A 16402-nucleotide genomic window follows, 5' to 3' on the forward strand; every position below is an offset into this window, starting at 1 on the left:
TTCATTCGCTTATCTGAAATTCCTACCAATGAATTACATAAGTATCTCTATCTTTATCCTTATGTTTTATTCGTATATCACTATACCCATTTGAGTCTGCCTGACTAAGATTTACAAGGTGACCATAGCTTGCTTCATAGCAACAATCTCCGTGGGATCGACCCTTACTCGCGTAAGGTTTATTACTTGGACGACCCAGTGCACTTGCTGGTTAGTTGTGCGGAGTTGTGATGAAGAGTTGAGATTGCAATGAGCGTACCATGTTGATGGCGCCATTGATGATCACAATTTCGTGCACCAAGTTTTTGGCGCCGTTGCCGGGGATTGTTGAGTTTGGACAACTGACGGTTCATCTTGTTGCTTAGATTAGGTATTTTTCTTCAGAGTTCTTAAGAATGAATTCTAGTGTTTCAAGGTGATGTTCTTATCATCACCAAAGCTGATTGATCTTCATCAATTTAGCTCTTGAATGCAATGTCCTGCTGAAGCTTGGCTAGCCATGTCTAATTCCTTTAGACTGAAGCTTTAGACTAACATTGCATGATTCCTGGAATTCTCATTAAGAATTTTGATATTTTTATTTTTCTTCGTCACTTAATTTTCGAAAAAGCACAAAAAAATTACAAAATTATAAAAACCAAAAATATTTTATGTTTCTTGTTTGAGTCTAGTGTCTCATCTTAAGTTTGGTGTCAATTGCATGCATTCATTCATGTGTCTTAAGGATCTTCAAGTAATTCTTGATTATTTCTTACTCTGATCTTTGAATTCTCTTGACTTGAGTGTTTATGTGTCTCATATGCATTCTCATTAGCGTCAGTAGTATGCAAACTGCTAAGTTTGGTGTCTTGCATGCATTGTTATTTAGTCGCATTTTGATTATTCTTATTAAAAAATCCAAAAAATTTTTGAATTTGTGTATTTTCAAGTCAATAATACAGAGAATTGAAGATTCAGAACATACAGCAGAGGAATTATACAGAAAAAGCTGGGCATTCAAAATGCCCAGTGAAGAAAGACAGACTGGCATTTAAACGCCAGCCAGGGTGCCTGGCTGGGCGTTTAACGCCCAAAAGGGTAGAGTTTTGGGCATTAAACGCCAGAATGTGCACCATTCTAGGCGTTTAACGCCAGGATGGCACAAGAGGGAGGATTTTGTTTTCAAATCAATTTTTTTTTCAAGTTTTCAAAGTTTTTCAAAATCAATTTCTTTCCTTTTTCAAAGATACTTGCTAACAATTAATGATTTGATTGAACATTTCAAGTATGTCGCCTTTTCTGGTGAGAGAGGTTTAATGTTTGAATCATATCTTTTCTTGTTAGCCAAGTCATTAATTTTTAAAATCAAATCTTTTTAAAATTTGTTTTCAAATCATATCTTCTCAATCATATCTTTTTAAAAGCATAACTTTTCAATCAAATCTTTTTAAGCACATCTTTTTCAAAATAGTTTTCAATCATATCTTTTTAAATTCTAATTTCAAAATCTTTTTCAAAAATTACTTGATTTCTTTCCCACTCCTGGTTTTCGAAAATCAATTAAAGTTTTTCCAAATGTTTTCAAAATCTTTCACTTAATTTTCGAAAATTTCTTCCTCTCTTCTCACATCCTTCTATTTATGGAGTACCACTCCTTCTCAATGCACAATTCGAACTCTATCTGATTAAGTTCGAATTCTTCTACCTCTTTCTTCTATTATTCTGTTCCTCTGACACCTCAAGGAATCTCTATACTGTGACATAGAGGATTCCATATTTTCTTGTTCTCTTCTCTTTCATATGAGCAGGAACAAAGACAAAGGCATTCTTGTTGAAGCTGACCTTGAACCTGAAAGGACCTTGAAGCGAAAGCTAAGAGAAGCTAAGGCACAACTCTCTGTAGAGGACCTAACAGAAATCTTCAAAGAAGAAGAACCCATGGCAGCCGAAAACAACAACAATGCCAACAATACAAGGAAGGTGCTGGGTGACTTTACTGCACCTACTCCCGACTTCTATGGGAGAAGCATCTCTATCCCTGCCATTGGAGTAAACAACTTTGAGCTTAAGCCTCAATTAGTTTCTCTAATGCAACAGAATTGCAAGTTCCATGGACTTCCATTGGAAGATCCTCATCAGTTCTTAGCTGAATTCTTGCAAATCTGTGACACTGTCAAGACTAATGGGGTTGACCCTGAGGTCTACAGACTTATGCTATTCCCTTTTGCTGTAAGAGACAGAGCTAGGACATGGTTGGACTCACAACCTAAAGAAAGCCTGGACTCATGGGAAAAGCTAGTCAATGCCTTCTTGGCAAAGTTCTTTCCACCTCAAAAATTGAGTAAGCTTAGAGTGGAAGTCCAAACCTTCAGGCAGAAGGATGGAGAATCCCTCTATGAAGCTTGGGAAAGATACAAACAATTGATCAGAAAATGTCCTTCTGACATGCTTTCTGAATGGAGCATCATAGGTATTTTCTATGATGATCTCTCTGAACTGTCCAAGATGTCTTTGGATAGCTCTGCTGGAGGATCTCTTCATCTGAAGAAAACGCCTACAGAAGCTCAAGAACTAATTGAAATGGTTGCAAATAACCAATTCATGTACACTTCTGAAAGGAATCTAGTGAACAATGGGACAAATCAGAAGAAAGGAGTTCTTGAGATTGATACTCTGAATGCCATATTGGCTCAGAACAAAATATTGACTCAACAAGTCAATTTGATTTCTCAAAGTCTGTCTGGAATGCAAAATGCACCAAGTAGTACTAAGGATGCTTCATCTGAAGAAGAAGCTTATGATCCTGAGAACCCTTCAATGGAAGAGGTGAATTACATGGAAGAACCCTATGGAAACACCTATAATTCTTCATGGAGAAATCATCCAAATTTCTCATGGAAGGATCAACAGAGACCTCAACAAGGTTTCAACAACAATAATGGTGGAAGAAACAGGTTTAGCAATGGCAAGCCTTTTCCATCATCTTCTCAGCAACAGACAGAGAATTCTAAGCAGAACCACTCTGACTTAGCAACCATGGTCTCTGATCTAATCAAAACCACTCAAAGTTTCATGACTGAAACAAGGTCCTCCATTAGGAATTTGGAGGCACAAGTGGGACAGCTGAGCAGGAAAATTACTGAACTCCCTCCCAGTACTCTTCCAAGCAATACAGAAGAAAATCCAAAAGGAGAGTGCAAGGCCATCAATATGGCCGAATTTGGAGAGGAGGAAGAGGAAGTGAACGCCACTGAGGAAGACCTCAGTGGACGTCCACTGGCCTCCAATGAGTTGCTCAATGAGGAACCATGGGAATCTGAGGCTCAAAATGAGACCATAGAGATTCCATTGGACTTGCTTCTGCCTTTCATGAGCTCTGATGAGTATTCCTCCTCTGAAGAGGATGAGTATGTCACTGAAGAGCAAGTTGCTAAATACCTTGGAGCAATCATAAAGCTAAATGACAAGTTATTTGGAAATGAGACTTGGGAGGATGAACCCCCTGTGCTCACCAAAGAATTGGATGACTTGTCTAGGCAGAAATTACCTCAAAAGAGGCAGGACCCTGGGAAGTTCTCCATACCTTGTACCATAGGCACCATGACCTTCAAGAAGGCTCTGTGTGACTTAGGGTCAAGTGTAAACCTCATGCCTCTCTCTGTAATGGAGAAGCTAGGGATCTTTGGGGTACAAGCTGCAAGAATCTCACTAGAGATGGCAGCAATTCAAGAAAACAAGCTTATGGACTTGTAGAGGATTTTTTGGTGAAGATTGAAGACCATTACATCCCTGCTGATTTCATAGTCCTAGAGACTGGGAAGTGCATGGATGAATCCATCATCCTTGGCAGACCCTTCCTAGCCACAGCTAAGGCTGTGATTGATGTTGATGGAGGTGAACTGATCATTCAAGTGAATGAAGAAACCTTTGTGTTTAAGGCTCAAGGATATCCCTCTGTCACCATGGAGAGGAAGCATGAAGAGCTTCTCTCAAAGCAGAGTCAAACAGAGCCCCCACAGTCAAACTTTAAGTTTGGTGTTGGGAGGCCACAACCAAACTCTAAGTTTGGTGTTGAACCCCCACATTCAAACTCTAAGTTTGGTGTTGGGAGGTTCCAACATTGCTCTGAGTATCTGTGAGGCTCCATGAGAGCCCACTGTCAAGCTACTGACATTAAAGAAGCGCTTGTTGGGAGGCAACCCAATATTATATTTTATCCATTTTCCTTTGTTATTTTATGTTTTCTGTAGGTTGATGATCATGAGAAGTCACAAAATCAATTGAAAAAGCAAAAACAGAATGAAAAACAGGAAGAAAAATAGCACACCCTGGAGGAAGAACCTACTGGCGTTTAAACGCCAGTAAGGCTAGCAGATGGGCGTTTAACGCCCAGTCTGGCACCATTCTGGGCGTTTAACGCCAGAAAAGGGCACCAGACTGGCGTTAAACGCCAAGAAAGGGCAAGAACCTGGCGTTAAACGCCAGAAATGGGCACCAGCCCGGCGTTTAACGCCAGAATTGGCCCAAAACGCATTTTTGCATGCCATTTGGTACAGGGATGACTTTTCCTTGACACCTCAGGATCTGTGGACCCCACAGGATCCCCACCTACCCCACCACCCTCTCTCTTCTTCACCCATTCACCAATCACCTCAACCACTCTTCCCCAAAAACCCTTCACCTATCAAATCCCATCTTCCCCTTCACCACTCACATCCATCCTTCGTAAAACCCCACCTACCTCACCATTCAAATTCAAACCACTTTCCCTCCCAAACCCACCCATAATGGCCGAACCCTACCCCTCTCCTCACCCCTATATAAATCCATCTTCACTCCTTCATTTTCACACACACTAAACACTACTTCTTCCCCTTTTGGCCGAATGATGAGCGGATAATTTATACGCTTTTTGGCATTGTTTTTAGGTAGTTTTTAGTAAGTGCAAGCTACTTTTAGGGATGTTTTCATTAGTTTTTATGTTAAATTCACATTTCTGGACTTTACTATGAGTTTGTGTGTTTTTCTGTGATTTCAGGTAAATTCTGACTGAAATTGAGGGATTTGAGCAAAACTCTGAAAAAGGCTGACAAAAGGACTGCTGATGCTGTTGGATTCTGACCTCCCTACACTCGAAATGGATTTTCTGGAGCTACAGAACTCCAATTGGCGCGCTTTCAACGGCGTTGGAAAGTAGACATCCAGGGCTTTCCAGCAATATATAATAGTCCATACTTTATTCGAAGAATGACGACGTAACTTGGCGTTGAACGCCAAGTACATGCTGCTGTCTGGAGTTAAACGCCAGAAAAACGTCATGATCCGGAGTTGAACGCCCAAAACACGTCATAACTCGAAGTTCAACTCCAAGAGAAGCCTCAGCTCGTGGATAGATCAAGCTCAGCCCAAGCACACACCAAGTGGGCCCCGGAAGTGGATTTATGCATCAATTACTTACTCATGTGAACCCTAGTAGCTAGTCTAGTATATATAGGACATTTATCTATTGTATTAGACATCTTTTGACAGTTTAATCTCTTTGAATATTTGGTCACTTGATCATGGAGAGGGCTGGCCATTCGGCCATGCCTGAACCTCTTCTACTTATGTATTTTCAACGGTGGAGTTTCTGCACACCATAGATTAAGGGTGTGGAGCTCTGCTGTACCTCAAGTATTAATGAAATTCTATTTCCTTTTATTCAATTCCTCTTTTATTCTTATCCCAATATATTCATTCGTACCCAAGAACATGATGAATGTGATGAGTCAGATAACCCTCATTATCATTCTCACTTATGAATGCGCGTGATTGACAACCACTTCCGTTCTACATGCAACAGAGCTTGAATGTGTATCTCTTAGATTCCCCAACAGAATCTTCGTGGTATAAGCTAGATAGATGGCGGCATTTATGAGGATCCGGAAAGTCTCACATTGTCTGTGGTATTCCGAGTAGGATCCTGGGAATCCGGAAAGTCTAACCTTGTCTGTGGTATTCCGAGTAGGATTCCGGTAATGAATGACTGTGACGTGCTTCAAACTTGCAAGTGCTGGGCGTTAGTGACAGACGCAAAAGAATCAAGGGATTCTATTCCGGTAGGAGCGGGAACCAACCAGTGATTAGCCGTACTGTGACAGAGTGCGTGAGCATTAGTTTTCACTGCGAGGATGGGATGTAGCCATCAACCATGGGTGATGCCTCCACACGATTAGCCGTGCGAGTGACAGCCGCATAGGATCATTTTCCCGAGAGGATTGAAAGTAGCCACCGCTGATGGTGAACCCCTATACACAGCTTGCCATGGAAAGGAGTAAGAAGGATTGAGTAGAAGCAGTAGGAGAGCAGGCGTCCTTGGGCCATACAGCATCTTCATATACTTAACTGAAATTCCTACCAATGAGTCTACATAAGTATTCTATCCCTTTTATTATTTCTTCTTTTTATAAATTTTCAAAACCCATAACTTTTTAATCTGCCTAACTGAGATTTACAAGGTGACCATAGCTTGCTTCATACCAACAATCCCTGTGGGATCGACCCTTACTCACGTAAGGTTTATTACTTGGACGACCCAGTACACTTGCTGGTTAGTTGAACGGAGTTGTGATTTCAACCAGTGCCATAATAGAAGCCTTCATCTCAAAATAGTTAGAATATGGATCACAATTTCGTCCACCAAGTTTTTGGCGCCGTTGCCGGGGATTGTTCGAGTATGGACAACTGACGGTTAATCTTGTTGCTCAGATTAGGTAATTTTCTTTTCAAAAATATTTTTCGAATTCTCCCTCCTCTTCTCTTCTTCTATTTAATTATTTAATTACTAATACTTCTCTTCACCTCTCTTCATCCAAAAATCCGAACCCTCTTCATTCTTCTACTCCCTTCTTTTTCTACTAACAAGGATAAAAATTTTTCTTTTATTTTTCGTTTTTCTAAAACTTTATTTTCGAAAAAAAAAAATCATAAAATCATAAAAATAAAAAATATTTTGTGTTTCTTGTTTGAGTCTTGAGTAAATTTTTAAGTTTGGTGTCAATTGCATGCTTTAAAAATTTTTTTGCATTTTTTCGAAAATCCCATGCATTCATAGTGTTCTTCATGATCTTCAAGTTGTTCTTGATAAGTCCTCTTGTTTGATCTTGATGTTTTCTTGTTTTGTGTTGTTTGTTGTTTTTCATGTGCATTTTTGCATTCATATTTTCCATGCATTAAAGATTTCTAAGTTTGGTGTCTTGCATGTTTTCTTTGCATCAAAAATTTTTCAAAATTGTGTTCTTGATGTTCATCATGATCTTCAAAGTGTTCTTGGTGTTCATCTTGACATTCATAGCATTCTTGCATGCATTCATTGTTTTGATCTAAAAATTTCATGCATTGAGTATTTTTGTTGTTTTTCTCTCTCTTAATTAAAAATTCAAAAAATCAAAAAAATATCTTTTCCTTATTTCCCTCCAAAATTTCGAAATTTTGGGATTGACTTGGTCAAAAATTTTCAAAATTAGTTGTTTCTTACAAGTCAAGTCAAAATTTCAAATTTAAAAATCTTATCTTTTCAAAATCTTTTTCAAAAATCATATCTTTTTCAATTTTTTTTCTATTTTTCGAAAATTTGAAAAATTATTTTTTCAAAAATCTTTTTCTTATCTTTTATATCTAATTTTCGAAAATTAGCTAACAATTAATGTGATTGGTTCAAAAATTTGAAGTTTGTTACTTTCTTGTTAAGAAAGGTTCAATCTTTAAATTCTAGAATCTTATCTTGTAGTTTCTTGTTAGTTAAGTCATTTTAAAAATTTAATCTTTTTCAAAATATCTTTTTATTAAAAATTTGTTATCTTATCTCTTATCTTATCTTTTTCAAAATTTTTATCTTTTTCAAAATTTGATTTCAAAATATCTTATCTAACTTATTATCTTTTTATCTTTTTCAAATTTGATTTCAAATCTTTTTCAATCAACTAACTAACTTTTTGTTTGTTTCTTATCTTTTTCAAAACCACCTAACTACTTCTCTCTCTTCTATTTTCGAAAATATCTCACTCTTTTTCAAAAATTCTTTTTAATTAACTAATTGTTTCAAATTTTAATTTTAATTACATTTTATTTTTAATTTTCGAAAATTACTAACTCCTTTTCAAAATTATTTTCGAATTCTCCCTCCTCTTCCCTTCTTCTATTTAATTATTTAATTACTAACACTTCTCTTCACCTTTCTTCATCCAAAAATCCGAACCCTCTTCATTCTTCTACTCCCTTCTTTTTCTACTAACATAAAGGAATCTCTATACTGTGACATAGAGGATTCCTCTCTCTTTTCTTGTTTTCTTCTCTTTCATATGAGCAGGAACAAGGATAAAGGCACTCTTGTTGAGATTGATCCAGAACCTGAAAGGACTCTGAAGAGAAAATTAAGAGAAGCTAAATTACAACAATCCAGAAGAAACCTTCTAGAAATTTTCGAACAAGAGAAAGAGATGGCAGCTGAAAATAATAATAATAATGCAAGGAGAATGCTTGGTGACTTCACTAAGCCAACGTCCAAGTTTGACGGAAGAAGCATCTCCATTCCTGCCATTGGAGCCAATAACTTTGAGCTTAAGCCTCAACTAGTTGCTTTAATGCAGCAAAACTGCAAGTTTTATGGACTTCCATCTGAAGATCCTTATCAGTCTTTAACTGAATTCTTGCAGATCTGTGAGACTGTAAAGACGAATGGAGTTGATCCTGAAGTCTACAGACTCATGCTTTTCCCTGTTGCTGTAAGAGACAGAGCTAGAATATGGTTAGATTCACAACCCAAGGATAGCCTGGACTCATGGGATAAGCTGGTCACTGCCTTCTTGGATAAATTCTTTCCTCCTCAAAAGCTGAGCAAGCTGAGAGTGGATGTTCAAACCTTCAAACAAAAAGATGGTGAATCCCTCTATGAAGCTTGGGAAAGATACAAGCAGCTGACCAAAAGATGTCCATCTGACATGTTCTCAGAATGGACCATATTAGACATATTCTATTATGGTCTCTCTGAATTTTCGAAAATGTCATTGGATCATTCTGCAGGTGGATCTATTCACCTGAAGAAAACGCCTGAAGAGGCTCAAGAACTCATTGACATGGTTGCAAATAACCAGTTCATGTACACTTCTGAGAGGAATTTCGTGAACAATAGAATACCTCAGAAGAAAGGAGTTCTTGAAATTGATACTCTGAATGCCATATTGGCTCAGAACAAAATGTTGACTCAACAGGTCAACATGATCTCTCAAAATCTGAATGGATTGCAACATGCATCCAGCAGTACTAGAGAGGCAGCTTCTGAAGAAGCTTATGATCCTGAGAACCCTGCCAGGGCAGAGGTTAATTACATGGGTGAACCTTATGGAAACACCTATAACTCATCATGGAGAAATCATCCAAATTTCTTCTGGAAGGATCAACAAAAGCCTCAACAAGGCTTTAACAATGGTGGACGCAATAGGCTAAACAATAGTAAGCCATATCCATCATCTTCTCAGCAACAGACAGAGAACTCTGAACAAAACAATTTTAATTTAGCCAACATAGTCTCTGATCTGTCAAAGGCCACTTTCAGTTTCATGAATGAAACAAGATCCTCCATTAGAAATCTGGAGGGACAAGTGGGCCAGCTGAGTAAGAAAGTTATTGAAACTCCGCCCAGTGTTCTCCCAAGCAATACAGAAGAAAATCCAAAAGGAGAGTGCAAGGCCATTGACATAGTCAATATGGCCGAATGCACAAAGGAGGAGAAGGACGAAAACCCTAGTGAGGAAGACCTCCTGGGACGTTCCTCAAGCAAGAAGGAGTTTTCTATTAAGGATCCTGAGGAATCTGAGGCTCATCTAGAGACCATAGAGATTCCTTTAAATCTCCTTCTGCCATTCATGAGCTCTGAAGAATATTCATCCTCTGAAGAGAATGAAGATGTGACTGGAGAGCAAGTTGCTCAATACTTAGGAGCTATCATGAAACTGAATGCCAAGCTGTTTGGTAATGAGACTTGGGAAAGTGAACCTCCCTTGCTCATTAGTGAACTAGATACTTGGATTCAGAGAACTCTACCTCAAAAGAAACAAGATCCTGGCAAATTCTTAATACCTTGCACCATTGGCACCATGAGCTTTGAAAAAGCTCTATGTGATCTTGGGTCATGGATAAATCTTATGCCACTCTCTGTAATGGAGAAGCTGGGGATCATTGAGGTACAATCTACCTTGTTCTCATTACAACTGGCTGACAAGTCATTGAGACAAGCCTATGGAATAGTAGAGGACATGCTAGTAAAGGTTGAAGGCCTTTACATCCCTACTGATTTCATAATCCTAGACACTAGGAAGGAAGATGATGAATGCATCATCCTAGGAAGACCTTTCCTAGCCATAGCAGGAGCTGTGATAGATGTCAACAGAGGTGAGTTAGTCCTTCAATTGAATGGGGACTACCTTGTGTTTCAGGCACATGGCCATCCCTCTGTGACAAAAGAGAGTAAGCATGAAGAGCTTCTCTCAGTTCAGAGTCAAGAAGAGCCCACACAGTCAAACTCTAAGTTTGGTGTTGTGAGGCCATAACCAAACTCTAAGTTTGGTGTTCAAACCCCATATCCAAACTCTAAGTTTGGTGTTGGGACTACACACTAAATTGACCTGATCACCATGTGGCTCCATGAGAGCCACTGTCAAGCTATTGACATTAAAGAAGCGCTTGTTGGGAGGCAACCCAATTTTATTTATCTAATTTTATTTTATTTTGTTTCCTCGTTATTTTTGTGTTTTATTAGGTACATGATCATGAGGAGTCACGAAAAAAATTAAAAACAGAGTCAAAAACAGAAGAAAAAAATTTTTCACCCTGGAGGCAGCGCAGACTGGCGTTCAACGCCAGTAAGGTGCATCTGGCCGGCGTTCAACGCCAGAACAGAGCACCATTCTGGCGTTGAACGCCCAAAACAAGCAACAACCTGGCGTTAAACGCCAGGATGGTGCACAGAGAGGACAAACTGGCGCTGAACGCCAGGAACAAGCATGAAACTGGCGTTCAACGCCAGAAACATGCATTACATGGGCGTTGAACGCCCAGAACATGCACCAATGGGCGTTTAAACGCCAGAATGGTGTGCAAAGGCATTTTACATGCCTGTTTGGTGCAGGGATGGAATTCCTTGACACCTCAGGATCTGTGGACCCCACAGGATCAGCTCAGGATCTGTGAACCTCACAGAATCCCCACCTACCTCGCCCCCTCTCTCTCCATTCATGGTCATCCCTTCTGTTTTTCATTCACCATCCACTCTTCCCCATACACCCCACCTACCTTTACAATTCAACTTCTCCTTCCCACCCAATCCCACCCATATAGCCGAACCCATTTCCCCTCACTCTCCTCCATTTTCTTCTTCTTTCTTCTCTTCTTTCTTTTCTTGCTCGAGGGCGAGCAATATTTTAAGTTTGGTGTGGTAAAAGCATAGCTTTTTGCTTTTCCATTACCATTAATGGCACCTAAAGCCAGAGAAACCTCAAAGGGAAGACAAAAAAGCTTCCACCTCTGAGTCATGGGAGATGGAAAGACAAAAATATAAGCCGTCATAGCTCAGTGGTAGAACATGTGGCTGCAAATCAAGAAATCCCTGAGATGCCTCAAGGGATGCACTTTCCTCCCAACAATTATTGGGAGCAACTCAACACCTCCTTAGAAGATGTGAGTCACAATGTGGAAAAACTAAGGGTGGAACATCATGAACACTCCATCATTCTCCAAGAAATAAGAGAAGATCAAAGAGCAATGAGGGAGGAGCAACAAAGGCAAGGAAGGGACATAGAAGAGTTGAAGAACATCATTGGTCCTTCAAGAAGAAGACGCCACTAAAGGTGGACTCATTCCTTGTTCTTTATTTCTTTCTGTTTTCGGTTTTTAATTATTGTGTTTATCTATGTTTTGTGTCTTTATTTCATGATCATTAGTATGTAACCATGCCTTAAAGCTATGAATAAATTCCATTAATCCTTCACCTCTCTTAAATGAAAAATGTTTTAATTCAAAAGAACAAGAAGTACATAAATTTCGAAAATAACTATTGAATTTAGTTTAATTATATTGATGTGGTGACAATACTTTTTGTTTTCTGAATGAATGCTTGAACAGTGCATATGTCTTTTGCTATTGTTGTTTATGAATGTTAAAATTGTTGGCTCTTGAAAGAATGATGAACAAAGAGAAATGTTATTGATGATCTGAAAAACCATGAAATTGATTCTTGAAGCAAGAAAAAGCAGTGAAAAAGAAGAAGCATTCGAAAAAAAATGGAGCTAAAAAGAGTATATAGAAAAAGAAAGAGCAGTAGAAAAAGCCAATAGCCCTTAAAACCAAAAGGCAAGGGTAAAAAGGATCCAAGGCTTTGAGCATCAATGGATAGGAGGGCCTAAGGAAATTAAATCCAGGCCTAAGCGGCTAAATCAAGCTGTCCCTAACCATGTGCTTGTGTCATGAAGGCCCAAGTGAAAAGCTTGAGACTGAGTGGTTAAAGTCGTGATCCAAAGCAAAAGAGTGTGCTTAAGAGCTCTGGACACCACTAACTGGGGACTCTAGCAAAACTGAGTCACAATCTGAAAAGGTTCACCCAGTTATGTGTCTGTGGCATTTATGTATCTGGTGGTAATACTGGAAAACAAAGTGCTTAGGGCCACGGCCAAGACTCATAAGTAGCTGTGTTCAAGAATCAACATGCTTAACTAGGAAAGTCAATAACACTATCCGAAATTCTAAGTTCCTAGAGAAGCCAATCATTCATAAACTTCAAAGGAAAAAGTGAGATGCCAAAACTGTTCAGAGGTAAAAAGCTACAAGTCCTGCTCATCTAAATATAATTAATATTCATTGATATTTTAGAATTTATAGTATATTCTCTTCTTTTTATCCTATTTGATTTTCAGTTGCTTGGGGACAAGCAACAATTTAAGTTTGGTGTTGTGATGAGCGGATAATTTATACGCTTTTTGGCATTGTTTTTAGGTAGTTTTTAGTAAGTGCAAGCTACTTTTAGGGATGTTTTCATTAGTTTTTATGTTAAATTCACATTTCTGGACTTTACTATGAGTTTGTGTGTTTTTCTGTGATTTCAGGTAAATTCTGACTGAAATTGAGGGATTTGAGCAAAACTCTGAAAAAGGCTGACAAAAGGACTGCTGATGCTGTTGGATTCTGACCTCCCTGCACTCGAAATGGATTTTCTGGAGCTACAGAACTCCAATTGGCGCGCTCTCAACGGCGTTGGAAAGTAGACATCCAGGGCTTTCCAGCAATATAGTCCATACTTTATTCGACGAATGACGACGTAACTTGGCGTTGAACGCCAAGTACATGCTGCTGTCTGGAGTTAAACGCCAGAAAAACGTCATGATCCGGAGTTGAACGCCCAAAACACGTCATAACTCGAAGTTCAACTCCAAGAGAAGCCTCAGCTCGTGGATAGATCAAGCTCAGCCCAGGCACACACCAAGTGGGCCCCGGAAGTGGATTTATGCATCAATTACTTACTCATGTGAACCCTAGTAGCTAGTCTAGTATATATAGGACATTTATCTATTGTATTAGACATCTTTTGACAGTTTAATCTCTTTGAATATTCGGTCACTTGATCATGGAGAGGGCTGGCCATTCGGCCATGCCTGAACCTCTTCTACTTATGTATTTTCAACGGTGGAGTTTCTACACACCATAGATTAAGGGTGTGGAGCTCTGCTGTACCTCAAGTATTAATGAAATTCTATTTCCTTTTATTCAATTCCTCTTTTATTCTTATCCCAAGATATTCATTCGTACCCAAGAACATGATGAATGTGATGAGTCAGATAACCCTCATTATCATTCTCACTTATGAATGCGCGTGATTGACAACTGATGAGCGGATAATTTATACACTTTTTGGCATTGTTTTTAGTATGTTTTTGGTATGATCTAGTTAGTTTTTAGTATATTTTTATTAGTTTTTAGTTAAAATTCACTTTTCTGGACTTTACTATGAGTTTTTGTGTTTTTCTGTGATTTCAGGTATTTTCTGGCTGAAATTGAGGGACCTGAGCAAAAATCTGATTCAGAGACCAAAAAGGACTGCAGATGCTGTTGGATTCTGACCTCCCTGCACTCGAAGTGGATTTTCTGGAGCTACAGAAGCCCAATTGGCGCGCTCTCAACGGCGTTGGAAAGTAGACATCCTGGGCTTTCCAGCAATATATGATAGTCCATACTTTGCCCAAGATTTGATGGCCCAAACCGGCGTTCAAAGTCACCTCAAGAAATCCCAGCATTAAACGCTGGAACTGGCACCCAAATGGAAGTTAAACGCCCAAACTGGCACCAAAGCTGGCGTTTAACTCCAAGAAGAGTCTCTACACGAAAAATGCTTCATTTCTCAGCCCAAGCACACACCAAGTGGGCCCGGAAGTGGATTTTTATGTCATTTACTCATTTCTGTATACCTTAGGCTACTAGTTCTTATAAGTAGGACCTTTTACTATTGTATTAAAAAAGAGACTTTGGTAGCTATCTTCGTTTTGTATGCTATCTTAGATCATTGGGAGGCTGGCCATTCGGCCATGCCTAGACCTTGTTCTTATGTATTTTCAACGGTGGAGTTTCTACACACCATAGATTAAGGTGTGGAGCTCTGCTGTACCTCGAGTATTAATGCAATTACTATTGTTCTTCCATTCAATTCCGCTTGTTCTTTATCCAAGATATCACTTGTTCTTCAACATGATGAAGGTGATGATTGACGCCCATCACTATCTCACTCATGAACAAGGTGACTGACAACCATTCTTGTTCTACAAGCATCTGAGGCTTAGTGAATATCTCTTGGATTCCTGATTGCACGATGCATGGTTGATCGCCTGACAACCGAGTGCTCGCCTGACAAACGAGCCAACCATTCCGTGAGATTAGAGTCTTCGTGGTATAGGCAAGAACTGATGGCGGCATTCAAGAGAATCCGGAAGGTCTAACCTTGTCTGTGGTATTCTGAGTAGGATTCAATGATTGAATGACTGTGACGTGCTTCAAACTCCTAGCAGGCTAGGGCGTTAGTGACAGACGCAAAAGTATCAATGGATATTATTCCGGCCTGAACGAGAACCGACAGATGATTAGCCTATGCTGTGACAGAGCATCAGGGACGTATTTTCACTGAGAGGATGGGAGGTAGCTGCTGACAACAGTGAAACCCTACATGAGCTTGCCATGGAAAGGAGTAAGAAGGATTGGATGAAGGCAGTAGGAAAGCAGAGAGACGGAAGGGAAGGCATCTTCATGCGCTTATCTGAAGTTCCTACCAATGAATTACATAAGTATCACTATCTTTATCTTTTATGCTATTTTCGTTCATCATCATATACATTTGAGTTTGCCTGACTAAGATTTACAAGATGACCATAGCTTGCTTCAATACTAACAATCTCCGTGGGATCGACCCTTACTCACGTAAGGTATTACTTGGACGACCCAGTGCACTTGCTGGTTAGTTGTGCGAAGTTGTGTAATGCCATGGTATTGAGCTACCACGTTTGTGGAGCCATTACCGGGGATTATGAGAGTTGTGAAAAAGTATTGTTCACAATTTCGCGCACCAAGTTTTTGGCGCCGTTGCCGGGGATTGTTCTAGTTTGGACAACTGACGGTTCATCTTGTTGCTTAGATTAGGTATTTTTTTTTCGAAATTCTTTAAGATGAATTCTAGAGTTTCATGATGATTTGTTGAAATCTGGCTGGCTGAGAAGCCATGTCTAATCTGATTGGACCGAGGTTTCAACTTATCACCACAAGAGCTTGTTGATTTTCATCAATTTTGCTTTTGGAGCAGTGATCTGCTAAGGCTTGGCTGACCTTTGGTCATGTCTAGTGTTTTGGACCGAAGCTTTCTTTGAAAGCTTGGCTGGCTGTGAAGCCATGTCTAATTCCTAGACCGGAGTCTTAGACTAGCATTGCACTGAGTCCTGGAATTCTCATTAAGAATTTTGATATCTTTTTCCACTTAATTTTCGAAAAAACACAAAAAATTACAAAAACAAAAAAATCCAAAAATATTTCCTGTTTGAGTCTAGAGTCTCATCTTAAGTTTGGTGTCAAATGCATGTTTTTGTTATATTTTTCGAATCCATGCATGTATTTCTTTGTTTTGATCTTTGAATTCTATTGACTTGAGTGTCTTGTGTGTCTCATGAGCATTTTCATTTTGTTAGTGTCAGTAATATACAAACTGCTAAGTTTGGTGTCTTGCATGCATTGTTATTTGATTCTTGTTGCATTTTGATTATCAAAAATCCAAAAATATTTTTAATTTGTGTCTTTTCAAGTCAATGATACAAAGAATTGAAGATTCAGAACATACTGCAGAGGAATTATACAGAAAAAGCTG

At 39.1% G+C, this 16402-nt stretch overlaps 1 non-coding gene across 1 annotated transcript; it reads right to left on the minus strand.

Annotated features, from left to right (window-relative positions):
* Nucleotides 1-2322: 2322 nt before the first annotated feature.
* Nucleotides 2323-2430, minus strand: LOC130963954 (small nucleolar RNA R71). Its single transcript, XR_009080069.1, has one exon. It is a non-coding gene; the product is annotated as a small nucleolar RNA R71 (small nucleolar RNA).
* Nucleotides 2431-16402: the final 13972 nt, after the last annotated feature.

This window comes from Arachis stenosperma, chromosome 2 (genome assembly GCF_014773155.1).
Source record: "Arachis stenosperma cultivar V10309 chromosome 2, arast.V10309.gnm1.PFL2, whole genome shotgun sequence".
Lineage (NCBI taxonomy): Eukaryota > Viridiplantae > Streptophyta > Magnoliopsida > Fabales > Fabaceae > Arachis > Arachis stenosperma.